At 41.0% G+C, this 24,266-nt stretch overlaps 1 protein-coding gene and 1 long non-coding RNA gene across 2 annotated transcripts in view; one reads left to right on the plus strand and one right to left on the minus strand.

Annotated features, from left to right (window-relative positions):
* Positions 1–24,266, minus strand: part of CPLX1 (complexin 1) — a 104,217-nt gene that overhangs the window by 12,698 nt on the left and 67,253 nt on the right. The window lies entirely within an intron of this gene.
* On the plus strand, positions 8,617–23,135 carry LOC146542314 (uncharacterized). Its single transcript, XR_014880527.1, has 6 exons — positions 8,617–8,774; positions 10,077–10,247; positions 14,753–14,818; positions 16,682–16,738; positions 19,885–20,101; positions 20,209–23,135. It is a non-coding gene; the product is annotated as an uncharacterized LOC146542314 (long non-coding RNA).

The following is a 24,266-nucleotide window of genomic DNA, read 5'->3' on the forward strand; positions in this document are numbered from 1 at the left end:
AAGTTGGTTTAAGGATCCAAACCAAGAAACACAAATGACAACACTCCACAGATGCCCTTGAATGATAATGACGAAGGTCTTCTATCAGTACACATTGCATTGTCAGAAGGTGACAGGTTTGTACTGCTGAATACCTGCTTTCCCAGCTTGCTAAGGAAATAGAGCTGGCAATTGCCTGTGTTCACAGCAGGTGAACTGAAATATTCTTCCTAAGGTTATTTCTTCTGTGCTGTGTTCATTCCCAGATGATCAAGTCCTCTGTGCTATCCAACAGTAGATGAAAAAGACAGACTCACTGGTCATAATGCATACACACCTCTGTAACTGTAGGTGTAGTAGCTGAACCAGGTAACAGATCCTCTTCAAACTATGCCTACCTCAGCAGGCTCCCAGTATTACAATATGTCTCCGTTATTTGCCATATCCTGAACTTTTAAATGTTATCTCCAGCTCCACTTCTGCAGCAAAGTGTTCAGAAAAACATGGGCCACTTGGAGGTATGCAAAGGCCTGCCACAATGCAATGGCCATGCAGCCCTTGTATAAAGCAGGTTACTGCTGTTTCCTACCGTGATTTAAAGGCTGAATCAGCAAACAAGTAGAAGGATGCTAAGGTCAGGGAGCACAGCAGGCTGGCCACTTAGCAGTCTGCAGTGCATCTAGGCAAAGCAGTGAGAACATGTTTTATGTATTGTTTGGCATAAATACTGTGTTTGGAGATTGCAGAAATAGAGAAAGATATAATCCAAAAGAGATGGGTAAATAGAGATGGCCATACTGCTTCTAGAGCAGGGGATACTTTTCCAGCACTTTTTCCTCCTCAGTTGCACAGCCCTCTAAAAAAACAATATTGCAGAAAGCCTAGGGCAATGTCAGAAGGAGAAATAACCAGGGCAGTGGTGATGTGTAGACTAAGCTGTGGTGAAGAAACAGACAGGTATGTGTAATGAGATTGTTTCTGTCCTAGTAAGACTACATAAGAAAAGCTGCTAGCAGCTATAAACATGATAGCATTTCAAATGGCCACATCTTCAGTGGTGTAAATCTGGAGTAACATTTTGGTGTGTGTAGAATATTATCAGTGAAGGCATTTCAGCCTGCTGAACTTATTTTCTTTCCCCACTCTTATCCTCCCCTCTCCTCCTCGCCTCTCTTCCCTTTTGTCTGCTTGTCTTTCTAATCAATTCATTTCTCTCTGCTTGAGGTTGAAGGAGTAGCTATGGTGAGGGAGAGAGATGCAGTCCCCAGAAAACTTCTGGGGAGGTTTTCTAACAATTTGAAAGGAGAAGACTATTTTTTCCCCACAAGCAATCCATTTAAGTCTAAGCTCTGCCATACAGTATCAGCACAGGCAGCTCAGGCAGCTCAACCATCTGACTCTTTGTTCTTTATGACTGGTGAAACAGAAAGCATCAGAGCCTGACACACAGGGAGCAGTGAAACCTCTGCTCCCTGAAGAGAGGTAAATCAGTCTATAGGATTGTGCATCTCTATGTATGCATGTGTGTGTCCAAGTGTTCTAGTCACATAGATGAGCTGCTGCACAGCTACATTAACCAAGGCTCTGTTACTGTGACAGTGGAACAGGGCTGATGAGTAGTGGAAGGGAGAGATCAAAGTCAGGAAACAGTTTTCTTTGCTCAGTTGTGTGTGAACCACACAGGAACAGAACCATGAGGGAGATGGCACACAGAAAGAAGAGGAACAAAATTTTTGGAAGGGAGCACGTAAGAAGACCTGTTAACAGAACCTCAATTCTTCTGAAGCAGATCTACTTGGGCCATTTCCTTGAGGTACATCAGATTCTTTCAGCCAGCTTTTCCAAGAGCAAAGGTTATTTGTAGACAAAGCTTGTGTGTGTTGACTCCCTAACATCCTCCAAGGGCACTATTTCTCCAGGAATTCCTTCTGGATGCATTACCTTGCTCCTCTCTGCTAGCTCAGGTGTTCAGCTATGTAGAAATCACACTAGCTCTTCATTCATACCTTGAATCATGTCTTCCATCACAAGTTTCAGGCCCATCTTTCTCTCAAGGCACTCAGATATGCCTATACCTCATGGAGTTCCCATGACAGATACAAAGAGGTGTACAGTTTTCAGCTTCTACCACATGCCCAGAACAGAAATGAATGTGGATTTCAGAATTCTCACTTGCTCTTTATAAGTGTCCCATCAGCACCTCCTGGATATTCCAATGGTAGGATGACACTGTGTTGATCTGATGGTCACTTCCTTCTCCTCCTCTGGACAATCTTGCCTAAGAAGGACAAACCTGTTTTCTGTTACAGTTGGTGAAGGAACTGCAACAAACTGCTATAGGAATTCCCACTGCCCTCTAGCATCCAAGACACTGTGAATCTGTTGCAGACTCAGATGAAGGGGATGCTTTCCACTGGCCTCTGTGAACTGGATATGAACAGGGAGATGGGAAACAAGTTTCAGCTTGATCAGCTGTGGGTGTTTAGAAAGTGAATTGGCCCTTCTACTTAGTAATCCACTACCTGGACTACGCTACATTGTCCCAGCCAAAATACCTTTTTTTCTATTACCACATTGAGCTGCAATTTGTGAACAAAATTATTCTTCTTTAGGAAAAAAAGAATAGCAGGTATAAATATCCAATATACAAATAATGATGTTTTCTAAATATACAGCAGAAAACGCCTTCTTTTTCCTTGTGTTTGCAAATATATCAATTTGCTTCCTCTTTATACACAATGCCCATTAAAACAAGAACTTTCAGTATCACTGAGAGGGAATGAGATATAGAAAGTTTCAGAAGTGGAGGTAATTAAATTAGTGCTGAATAGCAGCGAATTCCATATTGTAATCAGAGAAGAAATCTCCAGAGTAAGCAGAGAATATCTGACTCATGAAGAAGAACGCAAGTCTCCAAAATATTGAGTTTTTGCTACCTGGAGGATTTGCTAAAATCACAACAATGACTCATGAACACGGGGCCAAGACGAATACTGTACATTTTCTTATCTTAAACCTGTTAGGTGTTTTGGAAAATCTTTCCTCCAGAACCTACCTTGGGGTTTTCAAGTAGAAAAATCTAGATCAGTGATATTTTTCAAAGCACCCGAGATAGGATAAGAAGAAAGGTACATATTCCTCACTGGAAATTATAGGCAGTGACTGCAAAGCAGTATCATCATGGGCTAACTGCAGCCTCTGTGTACCTCATTTCCCTGCACCACTTACAGTGGAGGAGGTAGAAGAAAATGGATGTGAAAAAGGTATTTGCAGGCTTGCTCTTTTTCTTCTCACTGTTCTACTCTGTTAGTAAGTGGCAATAAATCAAATTAATTTTCCCCAAGCAGTGTCTGTTTTGCCTGTGGTGGTAACTGATGAGTGATCTCTCTGTCTTTAACTCATGAGTTTTTCCATTGCATTTTCTCCCCTGACCTCTTGAAGAGTGGGAGTGAGAGAACGGCTAGGTAAGCACCTGATAACTAGCCGAAGTTAACCCACCACAGTAAGATATATATACGTATGTATTTTTCTGTGTTCAAGATCAAGATGTGGAGTATAAGATGTTCCTCATTCTTGCCTCCTGCAATTTTTTTGTTTTGCCAAATGAAAGCTTTCCTTTTCATAGAATCAAATAGAATCGTAGAATGACTTAGGTTGGAGTGGACCTTAAAGACCATCCAATTCCAACCCGCTGCCATGGACAAGGCTGCCACCCACCAGTTCAGGTTGCCCAAGCCCCAGTGCAGGCAGACCTTGAGCACTTCCAGGGATGTGGCACCCACAGCTTCTCTGGGCAGTTGTGTCAGGGCTTCCCCTCCAAGTAAAAAATCATGCAGCTTAGGATACTGCTGGCCTTCCAGGATGCAGGTGTACACTCCTGGCTCATGCACACATTTTTGTCCATCAGGAACCCCAATTCCTTCTCCACAAGGTTGCTCTCAAAGAGTTTTTCTGCTTGATTTCTTCTGTACTCATATCTGGAATCACCTCAGTGCAGGTGTAGCACCTTGCACTTGGTCTTATTGAAACCCCATTAGATTCTCATGCACACAATTTCTGAGCCTGTTCAGACTGCTCTGGATGACCTTCCTTCTTTCTGATGTGTTAACTGCACCACTTAGCTTAGTATCATCAGCAAACTCACTGAGGGTACACTTGAACAACTTTCTATATTGCTGACAGAGATGTTGAAGAGTACCAGTCCCAAGACGGATGCCTGTGGTACAGAACTTCTTGTCACTAGCATCCAATCAGACATAGAGCCATTGACAACAAGGCTTGTAAATTTAATGCTTCAGGATCCTGCAGTAATTTGAATTATATAAAACTATTTACTTACCATAGCTTCTGGTTACTGTGTGTGAAAAGCTGTGTGTGTGTGTGTGTGTGTGTGTGTGTGTGTTACATTGTTTCATTTTATTTTCAGAGCTCTAGTCCAGTCAAGGTAAGCATGGGCCTGGTTTCTACAAGAACAAGTACTCCTCTGGATAAAAATTTGTTCACTGTAAGATGAAGGGTCAACTTTGTCTTTCTGTGCAGAATACAGTGAAGATGCATATAATGGGCAAAGGAAGTATTGCTTGTTCTCTCTAGGGGACAGGGAACTAATCCATTGCTCACGAAGCTTAGATACGATTATGATTCCATATTGCTAGCTTTGTGCTTGCTGGACCAGGTCTCAATACCTTATTCATCACAAGTACTTCGGCAGACCAAAGCTTGAAGCCAGGCAAAATTCAGAAGCTGTACCAGAACTTCAAGTTCAACTCTTAAGTAGATAATGTACATAAGCTCTCTACATCAGATCTCTAGAATGCAACTAAAAGCATTCATTTTTCTGTGCACGTCAACCTTTGCTATTATGAAAGTTGTCCCCAACTTTTTGAAGCACATTAGAAAATGCGATGTCATTTACCTGGACTTGAGCAAGGCCTTTGACATGGTTCCCCAACACATCCTTATCTCCAAATTGGAGGGATGTAGATTTGATGGGTGGACCACTCGATGGATAAGAAATTGGTTAAGAGGCCGTAGATAGAGGGTGGTCATCAGTGGCTCTATGTCCAGGTGGAGGCTGGTAACAAGCGGCGTCCCCCAGGGGTCTGTCTTGGGACCAGTGCTCTTTAATATCTTTATCAATGACACTGACGACAGAATCGAGTGCACCCTCAGCAAGTTTGCTGATGACACCAAGCTGAGTGGTGCGGTTGACACAGCGGAAGGAAGGGATGTAATTCAGAGGGACCTCAACAGGTTTGAAAGGTGGCCGGGGTGAACATAATGAGGTTCAACACGGCAAAGTGCAAGGTTTTGCACTTGGGCCGGAGGAATCTCAAGTATCCATACAGACTGGAAGGAGCGGTCCTTGAGAGCAGCCCTGCAGAGAAGCACCTGGGGGTCTTGATAGATGAAAAACTTAACATGAGCCAGCAATGTGCTCTTGCAGCTTGGAAAGCAAATGGTATGCTGGGCTCCATCAGAAGAGGGGTGGCCAGCAGGGACAGGGAGGTGATTGTCCCCCTCTACTCTGCTCTTGTAAAACCCCATCTGGAGTACTATGTCCAGGTCTGGAGCCACCAATACAAGAAAGACAGAGAGCTGTTGGAGAAGGTCCAGAAGAAAGCCACAAAGATGATCAGTGAGCTGGAGCACCTCCCCTACGAAGACAGGCTGAGGGAGCTGGGCTTGTTCAGCCTGGAGAAAAGGCTGCAGGGTGACCTCATTGCAGCCTTCCAGTACCTATAGGGAGTCTACAAACAGGAGGGGAACCAACTCTCAGAAAGGGTAGATAACAGCAGGACAAGGGGAAATGGTTTTAAGTTGAGGGAGGGAAGATTTAGGTTGGGTGTCAGGGAGAAGTTCTTTACAGAGATTGGTGAGGTGCTGGAACAGGCTGCCCAGAGAGGTTGTGGATGCCCCGTCCATCCCTGGAGGTGTTCAAGGCGAGACTGGATGGGGTCCTGGCCAGCCTGATCTGGTGTTACACATGGAGGTTGGTGGCCCTGCCTGTGGCAGGGGGGTTGGAGATTCATGATCCTTGAGGTTCCTTATAACCCAGGCCATTCTGTGATTCTGTGAATATATAAAAGTGTGCTACGGTCAAAGAAACAGATGGAGAACAGAGCATGTTACTGCATCAGGTGGAAATTTAGAAATCATTTAGAAGGCAAGAGAGGGATATTGTTTCATGTGATTTAAAGTAAGCTCCAGCCACATTTTTCTTCTCTATTGCAGTTTACTGTAAGGAACAATTGTATTGCAGTCCTCTAGACAGCAGATTTGAGAGAAATATAAAAAATATGAAATTCAATCCAAACAAAGACAATAGATCATAAACTCGTGGCTTAATAACTGTTACACAAGACTAAGATTAAAAAATAATAAAAATTCAAAATATTAGGAGTAAAAATATTCAGAGTCTAAAGGGTCAACTGACAGTCCCAATTTAAAAGCAGACACTCATATCAATACTGCTGAGAGTCCTGGCAGCTAACCTGGAGGAAAAACAGTCCCCTAGACTGACCGTTAGGTACTCAGCTGTCATTTTCCTAAATTTCTAAGTGACATGTAAGACAGAGGATTTTTTTTTTTTTTTTTTTTTTTTTTTTTTGTGGACAAAGAACACCAGTAAGATTTATCCTACCAAAAGAGATGCAATGATATTTCAGTCACGACTTGTTGTGATACCACACTAAATTACAAAAAAATTACTTCCACACTATTCTCAAAAGGTCATTCTGCCCTAAAAATATCCCCTGACTCAAAGGACTAGGTTTACAGGACATTAAGCTCCCCCAAATTTTTCACTTGGATTTTTTTCTTTTTCAATATTGACTGCACTGAAAGCACAAGAAGATGTAACTGTGCAATAGTAAAATCTCAGGAATGATTAGTTAGGTGATTATCTTTACTCCTTGCTGTGAGACTGTTTTTGTCATCAGGTCTTTGGGTATTCCGTGTAGAATAAATCCTGCCATATCCCACCGTTGCTAAGATCTAATTAGTTCACATGTCCTGACAGTTAACTGGGGAGTCCAAAGTAATGCTTTAAGGTTAGAGCCAAGATCCAGAAAAATCAAAGATGGTTAATAGTTAGTTTCAAGCCTTCAACTAACAATCCTGTCTGAAATACAAGAAGTACTTCTCAGTCCCCTCAACCAGCAATAAAGAGGAGACATAAAGACGCTTCAAAAATGGGTCGAATGCTTCTTGCTAAAAAGAGCAAGTAAGAAAATTTAAGTGTTTATTCACATTCTGTAGTCCTTCAGAGGGACACCTGTCACCTTTCCTAAGACCTTTTTCATCTGTCACCACAGTCTTCTTGCTCCTCAGTAGGCTATAGAAGTCATGTTTGTAGCGAATGGAATTTACTGAGAGGGAATACCTAGTGCATCCTTAACAATGAACTGAATAGTATGAATGATGTTCCGCTTCTAGAAAGACTAAATTCTATAGTGCTGCATGGCAGGGTTGCTATTGCAAATACAGAACACTGATGTCACCTGTGATCAGCTACTGCAAAATAAAGCTCCCACCACTCCAACAGCCTGCAAATAGTGTAGACTGGTATCTCAAAATCTGCACTAGAAATCAGGTGCTTGTTCATCAATTGCTTCTGGTAGAATCACCTCCTGACCCATTCTCATCACTTCTGTTATTTGACCGTGATCAGAGAACACAGGTTTCTCACCATAAATGCTATGTAAGAGCAGGTTCCATGAAGCTCTGTGACTCGCATCAAACTAAGAGTTGTAGAGCTAATTAGTGAGAGATCTGACAAAGAATTTGTTGGGCTGCTCTGATGACTGAAAAATGAAAACTAGCTCTGTCTTCTTGGGACTTCTTCTACTCCTGAGTGATGTGGGGGCATGTATGAGAGAGATTTTACATCCAGACAGAAATGAAACCATGCATAATGTAAAGTGGAAAAGAGTATGTAGAAAGAAACACATCAATAATCTAGCCTGAATTCACAGCACAACCATTCGCACCAAAAGCATGCTTAGTTGACCATGCCATTGCATGTCTTCAATCACTATTTAGTACTTCCCCATAGTTTTCCCTTCATAAAGCATTCATGAATGCCTAACAGAGTAATGAACCATTAGGAGTGCTATCACTTCAGAAATTGTCTTTCCATCTCTTCAGGCTATTAATGAACAGTCATAACAGTCATTCTTAAAATGTAAAAAGAATAATTAAAAGAAAATGAGTTTTTGAGGATCAGGTGAGACTTCTTTTTTTTTTTTTTTTTTTTTTTTTTTTTTTTTTTTTTGCCAAAGCCTCACCACCTTGATTAAAGGCCCTGGTAATCCAATCTGCTTCTAAAACTTGGAATTTTTTCATGAATGGTGTTTACTGAGAAGAAAGAAGAAAATCTCTTTGAAATCTCAATGTCTGCTGTTACAGACATTGTTCATTAAAGGGCCTTTTCTGCTACCAGTAGAGTATTTCAGAAATTACTGTCATGCAGGTACCCACAGAATAACAAGAACAAATGGAATGAGGAAAACAGAAACTAACATCAGCAGAAAAAAAAAAACAAACATTGTCTCTGAGAAACAATAGAAAGGAAAGGACTCTAAACAGAGAAGTCAGCAAACAACTCAGCCCAGTGGGAGCCATAGAAATGAAAAAGCCAGGGCAGGACAAGCAAAATAGACAAATAGAAACCAATAGAAATAGAAAATAGATTATCAGTGTCTGAGCTGGCTGGGTTTGCAGGACTGGAAAGGAGGTGGTATGTCATGCCCTTCAATGGGCAGCTCCTAGAACTCTGTCAGCACGTCGAGCAGGTATGTTACCTCTCTGATCTTGCTTAGCAAATGTTGAGAAGCATGTGTTTCTATTTTGCCACTTGTTGCTCTTGGCTTGACATGGCTTGAGGAACAGAATCCCCCATCTACAGGAATTTAGGCAAAAGGCCTTGGTTGGGTGGAGGAGGGCAATAGGAAGTTTGCACATTGGCAAAAAACTTGTGTGCAGATTACTATGCTGGGCATAAGCTTCTAAGTCTGAAGTTTTTTCAAAGAGAGTGGGAAATGTGATACATGTTTGCTTGCTGATAGAAAATTTTCCTCCTATTTATATATTCATATGTTCTAGGCACCCTTACCAGTAACAGCTTGCCTGTCACTTTCTCAGTGTGTCATATTCCTCAGCCCCAGTTCCTGTTCATCAGACTCAGTTCCCTCTAAAACATAATCAACCTCCCACAGGTGTGTCAGGAGAAGAAAGTAGGAGCTTTGGAGATGCGTAGTCTTTTACTGTCTGAAGACTGAGTATCTCCCTGACAGCACGAGCATAGCTGTCTTTACACTCTCCTATCTGCATTCCATTTCACACCTGTTTTCCAGCATGGCACAGCAGGCCTGAGCACACTGTGTTATTATATAGTAGTGCTGTGTGGAAATGTTATTTGTCTAACTGTTAAGGCTGTATTTGGAAAATGACTTTTCTGGGGTACTAACTTCATCAGCTTTTATCAGAGCAGATATGACACCCCCAAGAGGAGGTGCTGGCTCATGCTGGGGGTGGGTCAGCAACACTACAGACAATGACGAAGAGCTTTGTTTCAGTGAATTTAGTTAGCTGACATTAACGTTTTTCCCACTTTGCCCTGTGGCTTTCCCTTCTGGGATATCGTCTGGAATGTATGTTCAAAACAAAAGGCAAGAACACTAGACAAAAGAATAATTCCCCCTTGCACTATGATTTAAAAATGATGGACATTTCCAAAGCCCAAAGGAAAAAGCCTGGTAAGCCACAATGTATTTGGCAATGTTTTTATAGCAGAGTGGACTGTAGGAGTAGTATCTATGAGAAAAGTCCAGATGCTGCCCTATGCTCAAGTCACACCGCAAGCCAAAATTGAGCCCATCAACCAACATCATGATGCCTCGCTGATAAGATTTAAAAAAGGGAAAAACATGCTGTGCCATAAATGTGAGCGTGTGCAGGAATAAAAATGTAGAGAGTGGCAGCCCTGCAGGCACCCAGCTCACCACAGGAGAAGGGTGGGAGGCACTCCAGGCACAGAGCAGCAGCTTCCTGCAGTCCAGGAGAGGCTCACGGAGGAATGGGCCTTCCCTTCCCAGCTTGTAGGTACCCACGTGGAGTACTGTGCTCTGGAAGGACTGCACTCTATGGCAGATAAACACACTGGAGAAGGAGAAAATTCTGAGAAGGAAAGAATGGAAGAGAAGAACTGTTATGGACTGCCTGCAACCCCTTCTCCTCATCTCTCTGTATCACTCCTGTGGGAGGAGGTAAGAAATGCTAGTTGAAGGAGAAAATGGTAGTTGAAAGAGAAAAGCTGAGAAGAAGTGGCTGGGAGGAAGGTGATTTTATTTCAGTTGTCATTCCTCACCATGCTACTCTTGTTTTCAATTGGCAATACATTAATTTCCCCACATGGATTCTATTTTACCCATGACAGGAAATGCTTATCCTCCTGTCTCTGTCTCAACCCAGCAGCTTTCCTTGTTTTTTTCTCCCATCTCTTGAGGAGGGAAAGAGGACGGCTTTGCACCCAGAGTCCATCTAAGGTTAAACTCATCACACAAGCGAGTGAGTCAGAAAGAATAGTGTGGAGAGAGAGACACAGATTGCAAGCTGGTAGTTAAAGAAGCCGTGATTCTTTAACAAGATTAAGAACTAAGGTACTACTTATTAAGCCTCCATATGGGGGCTCTGCTCCCCATAAAGACTTAGCAATTAATCTGGTAATAGTAGAATAAGCTCTCTTAGTAGTAGAATAGTAGAAAGAGCACATTGCTTGGTTTGAAACAGCTATGAGTTAAACATCTGTTCTGAGATATTCTAGTCAGTGAGAGAGATGGATAATGCACATAGCAATACATCCTGTCCCAAGGCAGGTAACTAGGACACTGCCCTTGAAGATACATTCCTCTCTGAGTACTCAGGAAGCATTTGACCACCAGCTTAGGTGGAGACTACAAACTCAACAGATAGCTAAATCTTGATAAGGCAAATTCCTTAAGGAACTTGTTTATCTCTAAAGTGATAACAAAATAGTCCCAAGGCTCACTCCTCAGTTGACTTCATTTCCCTCTGACTCCAAACCCTGTGGGTGCCCCTTATGAAGTTCTTTTTTAAAATAGATTCTTACTTACTAGTTCTTATTTTGCCTGATGCTCTAAAATGGGAAAGCAGCAAGGTTCCTTTTCCTTTCTCTCTTTCTCCCCCTGTTCCTCATGTTAGTTCAATTCCTTCTACAGAAATGGAAACAGCCTGGGAATACATTGGGGTTCTCCTAATGAAAGCTGGCAATAGCTGTGAGATTCACAGTTATCCCAATTGGATCCAGTGTACATTATGAAACACATCACTTCACAGCTAATAGCCAGCACAAAGAAAAAGAAAGAGAGAGGAGTCTTACATAATCAAGGGCAAACTATGTTCATTTAATGCTGATTTAGTATACTTCTTGGCGTTCTTACACATGGATGCAGCTTCAGTTCCAGAATTATCTTCAAGCAACTCTTATTTCTTTAAAACATGACTTCTTGCTGCTTGCCAGGTCTTAGCTCTCTTTAAATGCAGGACTTATTTCTTTGAGGAATCATAAATCAACTTCACTGGATTTTGTTCTCACACTCCACTGGAAAAAGGAAGACGTCTCCCCTCACATTAAATTTCTCCAACAGAGTTCATGGCTTCCCAGTCACTCTAACAATATTTGTTACATTCCCCTTAGGTTAGGGGATAATGTATAATGTGTTCATTTCAATGTGCAGCAGGAATAGATGAGCTCTTGAGATGTCAGGCCTGATGACCCATCTCAGTAACTCTATTCCCAGCAGTGACCTGTGGGCCTTTTTTCAGTTATGCTGTTGAGCCGGAGAGCTCCTACAGATAAAAGTCCAGGAGAAAAAGCTTCAGCTTTCTTTTTCTCTGCACATCTTGAGTTACACAGATTCACAAAATCACAGAATTGTAGAGTTTGGAAGTCCAACTACCTGCTAAGGCTGGTTTCCTACCACAGGTTACGCAGGTAGGTCTTGCCAGGGACTCCAGATCTGAGTCCTGGAGCACAAATCAGTTAACTGGCTTTTCTCTTTTAAAACTTTAGAGCAGAGTTGTAAGAACACACTGTTGGAAGAACATTTTTGTACATGATCTTCCCATTCGGTGTCATTTCAGTTTTCAAAGCTCTTTAAAAAAAAAAAACAAAAAAAAAAACAATTGATTCTTCAATACTTAGTGAAATCCATTTTGTCAGAATTCTTTTTTTGGTGACTATGTCTTTATTTTTTAAGAAGAACTGAAATGTGCTATGAATGCTTTTTCCATTATGTGCTTGTAAAGCACACTGTTCATTTATTATTGACATACAAAATGCATACAAAAGTCAGAAACAAATAAACTCTTTGCTATGTTTTTGGAATATGTAAATAAAGAATAAAGAAAAGCTCTTAAATCTTCCTAAGATACATACCAGATAAACATGAAAACATTCTATGTTTTACCATCCTATCCTTTAAGATTAAGTGTTGTCTTCATAACAAGACTTAACTGAGGTTACATACTGATGTAACTTTACTGATCTAAAGATGCAGATCAGAGATGACTTCCTAATTTTCCATTCTGGGAAAAGAAGAGATGTACATATTTCCAGTTGGTATGCTTATCCTTTCGTGTGTTAACCACTTCTATGCCCTTTACCAATTTACATTTTATAATTCACAAAGGCATTGGAACCATTTAAATGGTATTATTTGGAAGATGAGAGATAAGATTGGTTCATTACTTGCTGAGGATGGTCACTTCACAAATAGGGATGCAGATAAAGCAAAAGCATTTCATGCCTTCTTTCTCTGTCTTCAACACCAGTGATGGCCTTGGTACCCCTGGAGCCCTAAGTTGGAGGATCATGGCTGTAGTAATGATAAGTGCTCATACTAAGGAAGTTTGCTAACACTAACTTAGAAAGAGCTGTTGACATCCTCAAAGGCAGAGAGGCTTTACAGAGAGATTCTGGCAAACTAGACAGTCACAAGAACAAGTGCCAGATTCCGCATCTCAGATGATGCTACCTTGAATACATGTACAGACTGAGGAATGAGAGGCAGGAGAGCAGCCCCGCAGAAAAGGATCTGCAGGTTCTTGCTAGCAGCAAGTTGAACATGAGCAGCAGTGTGTTCTGGTAGCCTAAAAGGACAAGCATACTCTGGGTTGCATCAGGCCCAGCGCTGCCAGTGGGTGAGGGGAGAGGTTGTCCCCTCTGCTCTGCTCTGGCCTTACTTCCAGTGCTGGTGCAGTTCATAATAAGAAAAGGAAATGGAAGTATTAGAGAACATTCAAAGACCATAAAGGATCTGGAGGGTGAGGCGTGAGTGCACCTGAAGTCCCTCGGTGTGCTCGGCACAGAGCAGAGTTGCTGAGGGGAGCCCTCATAGCAGCTGCAGCTCCTCACAGGGAGCAGAGGGCAGCGCTGAGCTCTGCTCTCCCATGGTAGCAATAGGACCCCAAGGGAAAGTTTTAGAGTATTTGCACAAAGTAGACTATTTTGCCTACTCTGCCAGGATCTAAAGCACATGACTGTGCTTTGCCTTTGTTCATACCAATGAACAATCTCCGCTGGATTTCTTTTCTTGTTTACAGTATTGGAAATCAGTGGGATCATCTTCCAGTGCTGAAGAGCCACACAGTTAAACTGATCCAAAATTTCAGAGAATTTGTATTTTTATGAGCTTTACCATGAAGCTGCTGTGTCACCTTGCTGATCTCATTTAACCTTTTTTGCCTCCTTTCTTCAGTATTCTTCTCTTTGTTGTCTTGACCTCTTTATAACTAGCTGTTTACATTTTATGCTGCACCGAAGAATTCAGTGGTAGTTTTGCTATTAGTGTTAACAAAAACTCAAACGGTACAATAATTTGCAGTTTTGGAATAAGCTCTGCACATTTCATTATTTTCTCCCTCAATTACATTGCTCTTTATTAATAAAAATGAAGCTGTACTACATGGAAATGAGTTCCAAACAGAGGCTGAATCGATCTGTCTTACTAAAATTAAGGCATTCCTCTACAGAGGTCATTTTACTTGCTCTCAATGGTGAATCCTCTTTTGAAGAACTGTTAAAATATTAAAGAAAAGTACTGTCTGAGAAAGGACTGTTTCATCATGACAGAAACATGCAGTTCTTCAGTTACTCAGTAAAATGTCTTTCAAATTAATGCATTTTCTTGAAAAGTCTTCAATATCAGTTTTTCAGCAACGCTTTTTTCTCTGACAATCAGTAGATAGGACTTTCAGAGACACACTGACCAAAACAGAGATGCCCTTTAGGCAGTCAGCATAAAATTTATCTTTATGGATAAAAACTCTTTGGGAAGAATTTGGTCCAGGGAGTTTTCAAGCTTTTATATCCCTCCCTCTTCTCACTCCTGCTAGGAGAGAGGAAAGCAAGCTATCAGAAATCTATTCATATTTCAGATCTGATTGTTTGATTCTGGTATCACCGGTTGCTTAGGAGTAGTTAGGTGAAGTAGAATCATGAGCAAGGAGAGGAATGTTCCTACCCTAGCACCATCCAAAGCACAATTCTTTCCTGCCTCTAATTGTCTGAAAGAATGCAGAACAATTTGTGACTGTACACAATGTATTTTTACCATGAAATGTTTTTTTTTTTCCCCTTTTTTAAACTTTTAAAACTTTATTATTTTAATAAATTTCAACTATGGTTTTGAGTAGAGCTGCAATTTTTAAGAGTAATGGAACTTCTCTTATTTTCACCACTGATCTGCAGGTTGTTGGCTGGAATGAACTCTGCCTACAGCACAGTTACTGACAATGATTCATTGCATTTTTCATGGTATGTTATTTCTTGCTCTTCATCTGATGTGCAGTAACTGCACTTTCTGTACTTTCTGTACTTTCTATAGCCATGACTCTCCTTATCTCCTTAGTGTAAACCTTCACCAGTCTGGACTAATCATTCACAAGACTCAGCTAGGCACTACAACAGTACAACAGAATCTGACAGGGATTCTGTTGGCAATATATATTTAAGGCTAACAGTTCAAATGTGATATTTTGCCATACCTAAGAACATCCTGTAACATTATAAACCAAACTTCTAATCATACACCTGGGTCAGTTCAGCCTTTTATCCTAAGACTGTCAAATACAAACTCATTGGTACTATCTTACCTGTATTTCCTTTTCGGATAAATCAATCTCAGTGGCCCAATTCCTACTATCTACAGGATCAGACATCTAAATTTGCTCTTTTAATGTGTCAGAGCAGCTACTGTCATTGGTTGTGACTAAAAAAAAAAAAAAAATCACCTTATATACACTATTTGTGTCTCCTCTTCCGAGGGAAAAAAAAAAATATATATATATATTGACCACTGCTGGCACTTTCCAATATTATTAGTAGTTTTACAGCATTCGCTTCATGGCAAATCAATAATGTTGAGGTTATTCTTTCTCAATATATTTTTTTTAATCAACTTTTTATTGCCCTTAATTCTACCAGTTCTAAATTTCTGCTTCTGCTCTTTTTCCTTGTTTATAAATTTTGGAACATTTTATCACATTGATTGTATTATTCTTCCTCAGTTTCTTCATGATTATCTCTCCCAAATTAGCATTGCAAATACAGTCTAAGCTCTGATAGTAGCACTTTATTCCTGCATGCAACAGAACCCAGCAGCTCATACCAGATATTATCTGCTGTCCAGTAATGCACTGAGAACTGGGAGTGACCAGCAACTGCACAGCTGGCCTCAGAAATATTTGCCAGGTATCTACCACCATTTACACACATATAGAAGTTTTCTTTTTTCTTTCTTCCTTTCTTTTTTTTAAAGGAGTGCCTTTAAATCTTGGCTTTTTTTTATTATTTATTTATTTATTTATTTATTTTGTGCCTTGCTAGAAGTTAATAAAAATTATGTTCTGTTATGGCTTAAACAGACAAAAGACATAGGAAAGACCTATTTAATTTATAGTGAACGTTTTCTGATCATGTCAGATATAATAGCAAGTTCTAAAATTTTCTTCGAACAGTGATACTGTTTCAAGAGCAAAAAAACAAATACAGACTGTTTGAAAAGCAGTCATGTAGCAGAAGGGCTGATATCTTAGGTAAGACAAACCAGAAATGACCAACTCATCCATGCAAACTCACACAGAAAGAGTTTAAATATTTACATAGAAATTAATGCAAACCTTTTCCTTTGCAGTATGTGCAGTATACATGGTAAAACAACCCTGCATTTTTCCGTAAGAATACTTTCCTTGGCTAACAAAGAATCAGAATGCTCCAATTCTTATAGAATGGGAACCTGAAGAGAATACTGAAGAGCTTTTTTTCTATGGGGTATTGAAGACATGCAGGGAATAGGAAATAACAAAATGAAACAAAAGAAATGGAAAAACGTCTTTTAGTGGAAAACATGAAAAATATTGTGATTACCATAACAATATCATAGCTCTTGTACTAATCCATAGATTTGCATTTAAATAAACTAAATACTGCTCTTTAAATTTAAATAAAAATGTCAGTCACTTTAACCTGTCGCTAATATAATGTGTTGTTCAATGTTTTTTTTGTTTTTGTTTTTTTTTTGGGAAGTGAAAAAGCCATGCATGATTATCTTGTTTGTGCTTGTAATCAGCAACCCACTGTGACTTTGAATTAATTGAGATTCAACATTTTTTCCTCTAGGGGTGAGAGGCAAGGGTTGCTGTGGGATACAAAAGGACATGGACTCAGAAGAAGCTTGTATGTATTTGTTCTTGCTATGCTCTGGTAGTCTTTCCAATGAGATGGCTCCTTAAATGAACACTGTGTGCATGTGAGTGATGGAAACCGTGACAAACTTAAGCTCTGCTGTCATCATTAGGACAGCAATCTGTAGCAAGATCAATAATGGCACTTCTCTCACACAGAGTGTTTTGCTCTTAGCTGTAGTATCATCTTCCAAAAACGTTCTGCCTCCCAGCTGAAGGTAGCTGGCTAAGAAAGGAGCTAGACAAGTCCTTGCAGTATTATAAACCAAATTTATAAGGAGCATGGAGGAAGACAGGCTCTGCATAAAGCTAGTCCACACCACACCTCCTCTCTGTGTCTTCTCCTCTCACTTTGGCACGCCTCTATTACAGTGTCCTCGTGATAGGGATAAGACTAAAACCAAGTGCATGGTGCACTTTTCAGGTGGGACCAAAATTCTCCCAGTCACTCAACATAACTGAATTTCTTGCCTTTGAGTTCTGATTTTGTAAACTATCTTGTTTTTGCGTGGTGAAGAGAATACTGCAAGCAACACTGGCAGGTTTTACAGGAAGGAGAGCTGTGCTTGAAAGTATGATCACTAGAAAACATGTAGATTACAAATTTCATTGTATTTATGAAAGTAGTACTGTGTTTTATTAATTAAAATCATGATAAATCAATCCAATGTAGCCTTTTCTTAGTTCTGAACCATCTTATGCATTAGTCTGTTTACATAGGCATCCCATGATGCAGCTTCCAGTTTGATTTTTAATTCATCTAGTGAAGTTGTTCATTGTGCCCTTGATTACAGTAAAGCTTGAGAGACCTAAATTCTCCTAGCAAGACCCTGGTGCTTTAATAACTATTACTTTACTTTGTCAACACTTCAGAGCTTTCAGTTCTGATTTTAATTATAGGAGATGTGACATTTTTAGTATCTTCCAAGCAACTGCTTTACTTTGCAATCATGCTCTGATTACAAAAGGCTTGGGGAAGTTCTGTTGCAAGATAGCTTTACTGGGAAGAGACATAGCTTTGTCCCACGTGGTTCTTCCCAAATTCCTTCAAAGAATGCTTACCTGTGTCAAAGGTTTTAAATCTGTATTTCAGGCTTCTTTGTCAGAATCTTGTACAAAGAAATGCACATAATAGTGCAGAGCTTAACAAGGTTATTTGTGAGCCATCACTGTAAATATCAAGAAATTCTTCTAATAAAGCAGTGTTATGTTGTGTATTCAGAGCTTACTGTGTGTACATGTGAGATACGGGAATCAATTTCATACTGTTTGGTAATATCAGACAGACAAAATACAGTGGCCTCAATACACCTGACTTACACACTCTCTTGTAAATTAATAGCTGGATCCTCATCAGTGTTTTACATCAGGCTATGGGGAAATTCCAGGATTTCAATAATAATGTTTCTTCCTACTTCAGGCCACTAAAAGGAAAACAGTCTATATCCATCAAAAGAATCCTTTCACTAAGCCTGAAGTATATGTTCTCAGTTCTGGATATTCTTACTAAGAGCAGATGGTAAATCATAGACATCGTTGGCACTGTTCATAAAGCCAGTATGGTTATACCAGTACTCTCATTCACATTGTGCTGTGGTTAAGATACTTGCTAAGATATACACAGTAGGGAGGTGGTATGAAATACCATCTCCTGCTAGGATTTCACTATCTACATTAATTATATGCAAGGAATGCCACAAAAGGAATGCCTCCTATTTTATGATGTTGGCCCACAATGTCAGAGGCAGCTATTGGTGGTATGGCAGTAGAGTTCGAACTTTCCCACAAATATTTCATTAAATTTTATTGCTATGTAGCAGATGGCAGCAGAGGGGCAGCCTGACACAATGGTGTCTGATAAGAAAGTGCATATGAAGCAAAGGTCACTGAGTTCCCCTGTGTGGACAAAACTTCACCCACTAACATTCATCAGTGCTTGTGGAGTGTTTCTGGAGAGGAAACAGTGTCTGTGAGCACAGTGAAAGCCAGACTGCATGGGCAATATTTTCCTAGCAATAATGCCTAGCAATCGTAGCAGATGTGAAGCATTGGGCTACCTCTGCTGGTATAGATTGATACAAGCACGGGATGTAGGCTCCTGTTCATCACTGGCAAAAATGCAGAGCTAATGGTGTTGACTGTATTGAAAAGGAATGTTTTGTGGCTGAGAATTTGCTCTATCAAGTGGTGTTACTGTGCTCTTTGCAACTGTTGTATTTTCTATGTAAATAAATAGGAGGCATTACTTTCAGAGTGACCTATCTAAGAAAATCACCACAGATATCAAAGTCACTGGAAATGTAGGTCTCAAAAGTGTCCAATTAGTGACACCTGCTGAAATGTTACTGAGCATGAAAACTTTTGCCTAAGTTTTATCAACATTCTGGTTTCATAATTACATTAAACAGATTTAAGTCAGCTTAATGGGATCAAACTATTGGAACTTCTTACATTCATTTGGTTATGTGCATCATTAAATTAAAAAGACAAAGAATTTTCAGGCAGGTCAGATCTAACTCAGTACGAGAATGCTGAAATTGCTCTCAGTATTCAAAATCCCAAGTTTACTCATGAGGAGTAGTTGTATTTTGCAGTGAGAAGCTGCCCTTCGGAAACCTAGGATCAGTCAGTGGAAGAAGAACAGAGTCTTACTTTTTTATTCATGTTCTAATCCTATTTTGCATTTGTGAGGCAAACACAGATAAAAAGCAGTGCTGTGAACACAAATCGACCATGCAGTGTAAATAGCACCAGTTTTCAACTAGAGAGTGGGATAAGAAAATCAATAAAAATGTTGGTGTCTTGAGTAATCCTCAACTACTGTGATTGTACTTGCCAGCTAAGTTCACTCAGAGGTTCTTGCCAAAGATCTCAAAGAAAAGAGTGGTGATCCAGCTGCAAGGGTGCAGGGTGCCTCTTAGACAGGCTCTAATGTGACACATCAGAGTGACAGGCAGACTACAACCAGCGTAAGTGACAGGGCTTTCTCCTTGACTCTTAGTAAGCCTGTCAAACTAAGCTGAATGCTAAATCTGCGAGAAAATAAAAGTTTGAACAAGGGATCACATAACTCTGTCAAGAGAAAGAGCCTCCAGAGCAGAGCAGCCCTAAGCCAGCTTTCTTCTCTTTCCCTTACAGCATCAGATCCCCTGCAGGAGCTGGAATAGCCCTATCTGGCAGTTTCTGATTTGAAGTTCTCCCACTACCTGTCTAAAGTGAAGCCACAGAGCTGCTCCTTGCATTCTTCAACACCCACATACACTTCTAAAGCTTGTGGCAGCACAGAATCACCCCCAAACCATTTGCCAAACACCCAGTCTGAATCACAGAAGAATGGCCATTCATCCAAAAGTAGGTAAGTCCTTATCACCATTCCTAACAAAGTTTTTTTGAAAAGGACTAAATTTTCTCTGTGCACTGAAATCTAACAATATATTATCTTCCTTTGCAACAAACTCTAAGAAATAGAACAGGAACATGCATCCTCTCTCTACGGGGAAATGAAATGAACCCTTTTCAACTGGTTATAAAGAGATGAAAGTCCATGGTCGTCTCACTGTCCACATACATCAGACATCCCAGCAAGACTTCAACACAAAGACTCTCTTGCAGTGCGCAGCTTTATCTGTGGTCCTCAGCTCCTTCTTTGGAATCTGCCTCCTCCTTCAAGATGACATAGGAGAAAGGCACACGAAGAACAAAAGCACACAGCAGAATTGAGAATATCTGAATTATTGCCACTTATACTGAAGGAAGTAACACAAGAATGAGAACTGTCTCTCTAAATTGGAAAGGACAGATTTGAAAAGACTGGAAGACTAGTTGGCACAATGATAGAAGACATTGGTGTTTTACTTCTTAATTTATAAAGCACTGTCAAACTTTAAGAAGTTAATTAAAGCAAGCTCGGGGCTAGTAAGCCACCTCAGGTTTAAATGTCTACATGTGAGATCAAGGAACAATTCCATTCAATTCCCAAGGACTCTGCACCAAGGCTTTGTGGAGATCTGTACTTGTTTCATAAATAATCTTTCTCTGTTGCTGCTTTAAATTTTCACATTTATCTCCCCTGTCAGAGGTTATGAGGAGCACAAACACAATAGAGAAGGGCTGTAGTAGTGGCAAGTAGGTCAGGAGGTATGAATAGACACCAAGCAGATGGAGAATATCCCAGATGTCTTGCTCTCATAAATCTCTCAGCCCCACTTCCAGAGTAAAATTCAGCTAAATTTAAGCCACAGACTTCAATTCCTCAGCTGAACTAAAAGCCGATGTTATGCTAAACTAACTCAAAACATATAGGAGCAGAAAGGTCTTGTCTGTCATTTGATTTTAGAGTGACTGCAGAAAGTGGAGGTGCTCCTCTTCAACTCACTGAAGGCAGTTTGCTAGCTTCCTGCTGTCTCAACAAACCTAATAGCCCCTCCTAATTGCAGTGCATGGAAATCTGTGATAACAACATCACAGCACAGTAAATGTGAAGATAGCAAGTGTGAATTTTCTAGCAAGATAAGCAGCTGGAACAAGCACACAGACATAATGAGGCTGAACCCCTGCTTCTCTGCAATATCTTTTTGCTACTTTTATTACAGAATATCAGAAGGCACCCACAGGGATCACCTAGGCCCCACACAGGACCACCCATGATCACTGCTCTGAGGAGCCTGTTCTATCCACCTGTGGTGCACATCCTTTCCCTGACCCCCAGCTGCCCCTCCCCTGACACAGCTCCATGCCGTTCCCTCGGGCCCTGTCGCTGTCACACAGAGCAGAGCTCAGCGCTGCCCTCTGCTCCCTGTGAGGAGCTGCAGCTGCCATGAGGGCTCCTCTCAGCTCTTCTGCTGTGCGCTGAGCACACATGAGGACTGCAGCTGCTCTTGACACATCTTGCCCTCTGAACCCTTTAGTATCTTCGTTGCCCTCCTTTAGGCGCTCTCTTGTCTCCATATTTGTGGCACCCAGCCTGCAGGCAGTGTTAGAGGTAAGGCTGCAGAGCACAGTGGGACATCCCCTCCCCTCATCTGGCTGACGGTACCGAGCCTGGTGCACCCCAGGGTGCAGTTGGTCCTTTCCATTTCATTTCTAGCTTTGTGTATGGGACCTTTAATTTCAACTGCTTTCTTATAAACGTTGGGCCGTTTGTGTCTTTCCTTCTGGTATGTTGAGAAGCTGTGTTTGTGAGGTATTCTAAGCAGTGTGCCCTGGCTGCTGGTGTGGCCTCACCTCAAGCACTGTGCAGTTTTGGGCACCACAATATAAGAAGGACATAAAACCATTAGAGAGCATCCAGATGAGGGCTACAGAGGTGGTGAAGGGTCTGGAAAGCAAGATATAGGAGGAGAAGCTGAGTTCCCTTGGTTTGTTCAGGCCAAAGCAGAGGAGGCTGAGGTGAGGCTTCATGGACATGGTGCTATTTCTCTAAGCAAACTCTCTATCTTCCTCAGCATGATCTGAAGAAGGCCACAGACCTTCTCCCAAATCAGCAAGAGGGCTGGCCTGGTCCGCGCCCCCAGACTGGAAATCCTGCACTGTAGTCTGGTAAGAATAAGTTAAGTTTACTTCAGGACTGCCTAAAAGCTGGGCGGTGAGGAAGGGAGCTCCTGAGTCCTGAGGTCCTCGAGAAGGCCATATGAATTGACAATGAGAGGAATATGTAAGAAGCTGGAACAATTTTTGGCTCAAAATTGTTCAGCAGCACCCATCCAAAACATAGCCTGGTCAACAAGCTTTTGGAGTTAATGGTTGAGATTAAACCATTAATGGACCATGAGCACAGCAGTAAGTGAAACATATATGGCTAGGCAAACAGGAGAAACCTTTTTAGCTGTTGCTTCTTTTGGGCTTTCAAACTGGCTTATGGGTGTCATCTCAGAGGAGAGGACCACCATGCAGTCAGCGAGCATACCTAGCAGCCCACCATGCAGCAGCTGTGTTATCAACTGCTGATTACCCAACAGGAGGGGAATGTACTACAGACATACTGCTGCCGCTGATGAACAAAACATAAGTGCCCCTAACAACTACCAATGCCCCTGATGAACAAAACATAAATGCTCCTGACAACAAGAGCAAGCCCTGATGAACCAAACAGAAGTGCCCTTGACAACCAACTGCTACCCCTGGCAACAATAAATAGGATAAAAACCCGAAGAGTTACAAGGTAGAACGGATATCCCCTCCACCAAACTGCAGCCATGCAGGTCAACGAGATGTCCCTGACCACCTTGCTCCTCCCTATGGATCAATGAGATGTCACTGGATTCTTGGTGGTAATTATCCCTGCTTTGTAAACCGTTCACTAGGAATTTCTCTCTTTACTATCACTAACTTTCCCACCTTCCCCACGTTCCTTAGTTGCTTAGAATTTGTAATAAATCAATTGGATAGCATTTGGCTTCATTTGCTACCTTAATCTTCCTCCATGTATATTATTTATGTTGAACCATCTCCTCCAATAATTGAGACAATATAAAAACTCTCCATTTTTCCTCAGTGTAACCAGTAGCAGTAAGAGCCCATGGGAATGCACTGCAAAGGCAGGCAAAGACTATGCAGCTACCACAAGCAGAGAATGCCCCAAACTACTCAGATTTGCCCAAACTCAGATCTGGCCTTCTACTAACCATCTTCTATCAGGCACACAAGGTGACTAATTCTCTCTGACAGTCTTAAATTCCATGCTGATGAAACTCCAAGCAATGTCAAAATAGACGCATAACTTTACAGTGAGGCCAGCATGAAGTCACATCTTGCTGTAAGGAAGCAGTTGCATTTCAAAGCTTGCGTCTGGCTCTGATAACTTTTAACAGCAAAGAATGATGTATCCATTAGCAGAACTGTGAAGGCATCAGGCTGATTTCTCAAGCAGGTGTAATTCCACTAGTCTCATTAAGTCCTGGTAAGTTATCTGTTCATTCAAGATTCAGATAATGAACTGCCAGTATAAGAAACATAAGGTGGCTAATGTCTGATTTGAAGCAGTGGTGGGAGTCCTTTGGCTGCAGCAAAAATGGAATAGACCTTTATATCCTGTTTCATGACCTTGACAGTCCTTGAATTAGCGTGACATTAAAAAAAAAAAAAAAAGCAACCCCACAGCTCAGCTGTACAAGAGAAAAAAAATGATGTAATGATGTAGCTGCACTTATTACAGACAATAGTACTGATTAAATTACCTCCATACCATCTGCATTTTGAGATTGACACAAGCAGCATGACCTAGAACAGATCTAACTACATTAAAAGACTAAACAAATAAAAAAAATATGAGGGGGAGGTGCTGGAAAGTACTTAGAAGTTCCTCCAGTCACTTAGTGAAATTTTACACCATCCTGATTAAGGGGCTTTTTTACTGAAAAAAGAATAGGTTTTTTTTCCTCAAAACAAGAAAGAAAGAAATAAGATGTTCTGCCTATGGGTACAAAGTGATGTGCTGATACCCTTGTTTTAGTCAAGAGCTAAATTCCAGATGGTCTTGGCTCTGCTGGCTAAGAAAGTTCCAAGTGGCTGAGTGTGGGCAA

Source organism: Meleagris gallopavo, chromosome Z (genome assembly GCF_905368555.1).
Source record: "Meleagris gallopavo chromosome Z, MGAL_WU_HG_1.1, whole genome shotgun sequence".
Taxonomy (NCBI): Eukaryota; Metazoa; Chordata; class Aves; order Galliformes; family Phasianidae; genus Meleagris; species Meleagris gallopavo.